Source organism: Panthera leo, chromosome C1 (genome assembly GCF_018350215.1).
Source record: "Panthera leo isolate Ple1 chromosome C1, P.leo_Ple1_pat1.1, whole genome shotgun sequence".
Classification (NCBI taxonomy): domain Eukaryota; kingdom Metazoa; phylum Chordata; class Mammalia; order Carnivora; family Felidae; genus Panthera; species Panthera leo.
In genome coordinates, this window is record NC_056686.1 from 126,754,613 (window position 1) to 126,760,612 (window position 6,000).

General features: G+C 40.4%; 1 long non-coding RNA gene across 1 annotated transcript in view; it reads left to right on the plus strand.

Annotated features, from left to right (window-relative positions):
- The window catches only part of LOC122225880, a 100,547-nt gene extending 96,679 nt beyond the window's left edge, over nucleotides 1–3,868 (plus strand). The window contains exons 5-6 of the long non-coding RNA XR_006205426.1: nucleotides 1,139–1,280; nucleotides 3,787–3,868. This is a non-coding gene — a long non-coding RNA (uncharacterized LOC122225880). The remainder of the gene's footprint in view (nucleotides 1–1,138; nucleotides 1,281–3,786) is intronic.
- The last annotated feature ends 2,132 nt before the right edge of the window (nucleotides 3,869–6,000 follow it).

Below are 6,000 nucleotides of genomic sequence, written 5' to 3' on the forward strand. Positions count from 1 at the left end.
ATCATACTTAGCAACACCCATGTTTTTTATAAGTCTGCTCTTTATAAGTCTGGACACTAAATAAAACCATTTTATAATTTCTGCCCCGGACCTTAAGAAGTTTCATTGTACACTTCTACAGACCAACAAGTACTTTGAGGACAGGCACTGGGTCCTTATTACGCTTGTAACCTAATACAGTGCTTCATAAAGTTTGTTGACTGACAGCACTAATGTGAACAGACACATAAGGGCATGTATTCTGAAAAACCTAGATAAGAATAAAGTGGTAGCAGCCATATTTCCCAGGAAGACAAATTGAGGCAAAGTACATGAAGAGCTTTGCTTAGTCTTTCTGCCAGAATTTGACAGAAATTCTCTTCTGAATTTCGGCCCTGTGGCGAACTCGGCATGGCCTTGGCAGAGTGAGGCCTGTCATGTCTACCACATGGTTGCTTCCCTGCAGTGCCAAAGGATGAGGCCATTTGGAGACAATCACCTTCTGTCTCTGGGCTCTGACATCTGGAAGGTGGACGACCAACAGGCCTTGGCCGGGCCTCCTGGCCCTCCAGCTTGCCGCATGTTTGTTGGAAGCTGCTTCTCAGGAGAAGAGTGTGGCGGTGAAGGTCACCTTCTGGACAAATAATTCCGGTCCAGGGGCACCAGATGCAATAGGGAGTGTGAGGCAATGAACAAATGAGCAAATGACTTTGTCTTAAAAGAAAATAAGATTTCAACAGAGCTGTGAGTGTCCTTTGCTCAACAGGATTGGCACTCTGTAGAGAAATGACTGAGGGTGGCTTGGTTAGAATCCAATTTTAGTAATTAGTTCTATTCACAGTAAGGCATGTTAATAGGTCCCATGTTGAGCAGGCAGAATCCCCTGCCTCAGGTGCCAAGTGCCAATTAATGAAATCAACTTTCAGGTCCCACAGGTAAACAACCATTCTCTATCCATTCTCTTGGAGCTGTAGGCAGGCATTTCCCTGAGTAGCACAGATCATGGATAAATAGACTGTAAGCTCCAAGAAGACAGGAATCATTCTTGTTTTGTTCACTGCCATATTCTCAGTTGCCAGGCTTATCCCTAGCATTTGTATCAGAATGCAGAAAAAGCAAGTAATTTTTCCTCTCCCTCTATTCTTGCCTTTTGCAATAGGACTTTGCAGTTCCTGGCCTTGGGACTTGATTTGGCTACACAGTATGAAAGAAGCTCATGATCTCAGTTCTGAGCCTAGACTTTAAAAGCCCTTGCACACTTCTTCTCTCCTTGAACCCTGCAGAGCCTCCGTGTGAACAAGGTAGGGCTGGCCTGCTGAACAAAGGACATATAAGCCCATTCATTCGCTCATCACCCCAGCTAACAACTAGACAACCCCTACAAATATAGTGACCTTGATGATCAGTAGCTGACCATGGATGCATGAGTGAGTCTAACTGAGACCGGAAGAATTTTCCAACTGGGTCCAACCCAAAAGGTCACCCAGAAAATATGAACTAAGGAAATGGTGATTGTTTCAAGCCACGAAGTGTAAGGTGGTTTATTATCGTATAAAAACTAATTAGGTATCCAGTATATATTTGCTGAGAGATAAATGGATTATTGATTAAATGCCAACCAGTCTTAGCTTGCCCAGATACAATCTTTTATAGTATTGTTTTCCTTTTTTCCTAACACTTACCACAAGCAGAGTTATCTTGTGCCCTTATTGGTCTGCTTATTTATTTACTATCTTCTTTTAAAGTATGTAAGTTCCATGCAGACAGGAGGATATCATGTCTATCTTACTCATCTTTCAGTTCCTATGGTCTGGAGCAGTTCTTGACACATTGTGGGCTGTCCAAATATTTACTGAATGAAAGGGTGGGGCACCTAATGGGTTATCAATAAATATTTATTGAATGAATGAAGAGTGAATAGATTTCCATTAATATCACTTATAGTGAGCCTAGATGAGCAAAGAGCTTGGGAAGTGGATATCACATGTACTGGCTAAGGTATCCTTCACTCTGTATGTTTTCCTTGACCCTATTAGTGTCCCTGACTGGGTCTGAAAATTAAACTGACAAAGACAGATTAACAGGAGAGAAGCAAATTTATTTAATATAAGTTTTATATTCACAATAGCTTTCATAAAGAAACGAAGATCTGGAGGAATGGTTCAACCTGAGTATTTTCATGCTAGGTTTGATGAAGGGTGGACAGTCATGTAGAAAGGATGGGGCAAAAAGCATGAGGTAAATGTAGTAAGCTTGGAGAAGCTTAGCAAGGCCTGTTCTGATTCTTCTCTGCATCCCTTTGTTTTCAGAGGTAAGGATGCTGCTTTTTTCTGGGTACAGGGAAGGCACCTCCTCCATGAGGGTTTTATGACTTGTTTCAGGGGAAAAAAGGGAGGGGGGAGCAACCTTCTTTCTTCTACTTTTTTCTCACAATCCTTCAGCTTAGAATATTCAGTATACCAAGATGCAGTGTGTTGTGAACCCCATCATCCTTAATTTTTTTTCTTTGTAAAGCACTTATTGAAGTGCTTATTGACGCCTGGCAGGTGAAAGTAAAGAACTGTGCTTTTGAGGAGATATTGCTATATTTCCTTTCTTGTACCTCAATTTTTAGGCCCCTATTTCCCTTCCCCACTAATTTTTAATTATTTGTGTTTAGATGATTGGCTTGGATTTTCTCCATTGAAAATACCACCAGTGGAAAGTTGCTATTCAACAGGTTATAGTTTCAGTTAAGCAAAAGAATAAGTTTTAGAGATCTGTTGTATAAAACTATGCCCGTATGTAGCAATATCATGTTGTACATTAAAAATGTGTTAAGAGAGTAGATCTCATGTTAAGTGTTCTTACTAGAGTTTTTTCAAAAATAAATATAACATGGCTGTAATTTATTGGGAGTGAGAGTTCAGAACATCCCTATCTCCAAAGACAAAGGTACACCAAGAGGAAGCTGAACAAACAGGTCTTGCTAAGTTTTCCCCAGTTTACTGCACTTACTTTATACCCTTTTGAAAGGTGTTTTGAAAGTCACACCTCCATGACTTTCCACTTTTCATCAAAACTAGTATTAAAAAATGCTCAAGTGGAACGGTTTCTTCAGGTCTTCATTTCTCTTATAAAGGCTCCAGTGTTACGTAAAACTTACATTAAATGAATGTGTTAGCTTGTCTCTTGTTAATCTGTCTTTGATCAGCCTAATTTATAGGGGTCCCAGCCAGAGAAGCTGAGAGGGAAGTAGGAAAAAGATGATACTTAGAAGAGAATAGTGGCAGTTTTTGTGATTCTAAGGATCAGTTCTTTGGCTATGCTCAGAGTCTGAGAGTGGAAACATCACTCATGGTATTAAAAATACATCCTTAGTGGGGCGCCAGGGGGGCTCAGTCAGTTAAGTGTCCAACTTCAGCTCAGGTCATGATCTCATGGTCTGTGGGGTTGAGCCCTCCATCAGGCTCTGTGCTGAGAGCTCGGAGCCTGGATCCTACTTCAGATTCTGTGTCTCCCTCTCTCTGCCCCTCTTCCACTCACGCTCTGTCTGTCTGTCTCTCTCTCAAAAATAAAAACAAACATTAAAAAAATACATCCTTAGCAATTAAAAAAGGAAAACCATTTAAAAAAGCACTGCCACCACACCATCAGTAGTAGCATCAATGACAGAAACAACAACAGCAGCAAAACTTTGTTTCTAAGATTTCCTATCTTTTCTTTCCCCTGCTCCTACCTCAGATATTTATCTTGGCCTCTTCGCATTTACCTTCCTAGAGGCAGTAAAGATATCCTTTATTTACTCATATTTGTTTTCTGCCTTAGGTCTAAGTGGACAGAGAAATGACACAGAAGACAATGCAGACAAGATCTGCATTTTAACATCTGAATTATATTTATTCACTTGTTAATAATAAAATTACAATGCACTCTTAACATGCAACCAAATGAAGTCTTTCTCTTATTTCTTATCAACTGTTGTTAGCAAAATGTATAATTAGTATTCTATTATATAGCTTCATTTTGAAAAAAGGATAGCACAATAAATGAGTACATTTGGACTCAGTTCGGAGTCTTACTACAAAGTGGCCAAACACATGGTAGATTTCCTTTTGCCTTTACAGTTAGGAGCTCCAGCATCTAAATGTCATTTAGAACAAAGAGATGGACCTTGATTTTCCCAGAAAGGCTTTGTGCTGTTTAAATCTGTAATCTTCCGATTCTAGGGTTGAAAAGAATCTAGGGTTCCTGAAGAGTCAAGGAATAGATTACTTTGTAGTGCAGCATAGGGGAGGAAAAGTTTTCCTTGATCCTCTTAGGGTTCTTGGCTACATGACAATTAAACGGACAAAGACCGATTAATAGGAGAAAAGCATACAGATTTATTTAGTAGAAATTTTACATGATGTAGGAGCCTTCATAAAGAAATTAAGACCCAAAGAAGCATTTAAACCTGAGTATTTTTATGTTAGATTTGATGAAGAGTGGACAGTAATCAGAACATTATAGGTTAGAGTGTGAAGTAAGAGAAATAAACTGGGGAAACTTAGCAAGACCAGTGTCCCTGGGGATAGGAAAGGCAGCTCTCACATGAGGGTTTTTTGTTTTTTTATGTTTATTTATTTTTTCGAGGGAGAGAGAAAAACAGAGAGAGTGTTGGAGGGGCAGAGAGAGAGGGAGACAGAGTATCCGAAGCGGGCTCTGCACTGACAGCAGAGAGACATGGGGCTTGAACTCGTGAACTATGTATGAGATCATGACCTGAGCCGAAGTTGGAGGCTTAACCCACTGAGCCACCTAGGCACCCCTCATATGAGGGTTTTAAGACCTGCTTCAGGGGAGAAGGGGAAGTGGAGTCAGAGTGACCTTCCTGCTTCCGCTGTTTTTGCAAACACCTTCAGCTTAAAATATTTGATATGGCCACCTGCCATATTTTGGGGTATTGTGTATTAAACCCCATCATTAGACATCTCAGACACTTGGGCATTGTCACAGATTATAGTTATTTTTACTTTAGGAGTAGGGAAAGGGAGGTGGGGAAGAAACTTCCTTTTGCTACTCCGATTACCCCTCCCAGATAACTGCCAACATTGCTTCTCTTCAAGCCTGGCTCAGACCATGAGCCACACATGTCAAATGTGGTATGAAATATGTGACTGGCTGAGTGCCCAGTACTCATAAAACATCTTATGGAGGGGTTCAACTGGGTCGGTTAAATTTCTCAATTTTTCAAAGACAGTGTATGCCAGTTCCCTTTCCAGTTCCAAACGTATGATTTGTTAGGATCTTTCCTTTCACTCCTCTTTTCCACGTGGTGCTTTCACATCATTCTTTTTTCCTTAGTCTGTTTTTGGAGCCATTTATTTGGATTTCAAATCAGCCCATCAGGGCGTTGACTTCAGGGGGTGAGTGAAAAGAAAGGAATCCAGAGGAAGGCCCACCTGCACCTCTGCCTGTCATTGACATCGTCAAAAGGGATTTATTAGGCACTGACTTGTGCCTAATCTCCCTTGGAGTCTAAATTTATTGTTGAGAAATCTCAGACCTTAATGGGTATCCAAGTATTTCAGATTCAATTGCAGATGAATCTTAATGGCAATTCAAATGTTTGAAGACAAAGTTCCACAAATCCTTCTCATGCTTTTATTCAATAACTACTTGTTATTATGGGTTTATAAATTGATTGCATTAGACTTACACTTGCTGAGCAAATTTTTATAAAGATCTTAATCCAGAAAGTCAACGTAGGTGGCATTTTTAAGCTAATTCTTTTGCTCTGGACAGCACACCCAGCCGATGCTTCCCGTTTTCCCCTCTCGGTGCCCTGACCCTTGCTTGCAAGTAGCCAAGATATCAGATCATGAAAAGCCCAAGGACGGGGATCAAAATGTGGATGACAGGAAGCTCAGCAGGAGGATATTAACACTAATTAGAATACTTTTTTCTGACCACAGATAATGATGGCTTTCTTTGTTCAGCATCATGAGTAAATCCTCTCACTACAGATTTCCATACTCCAAACCAATCTGGGCATCTGGA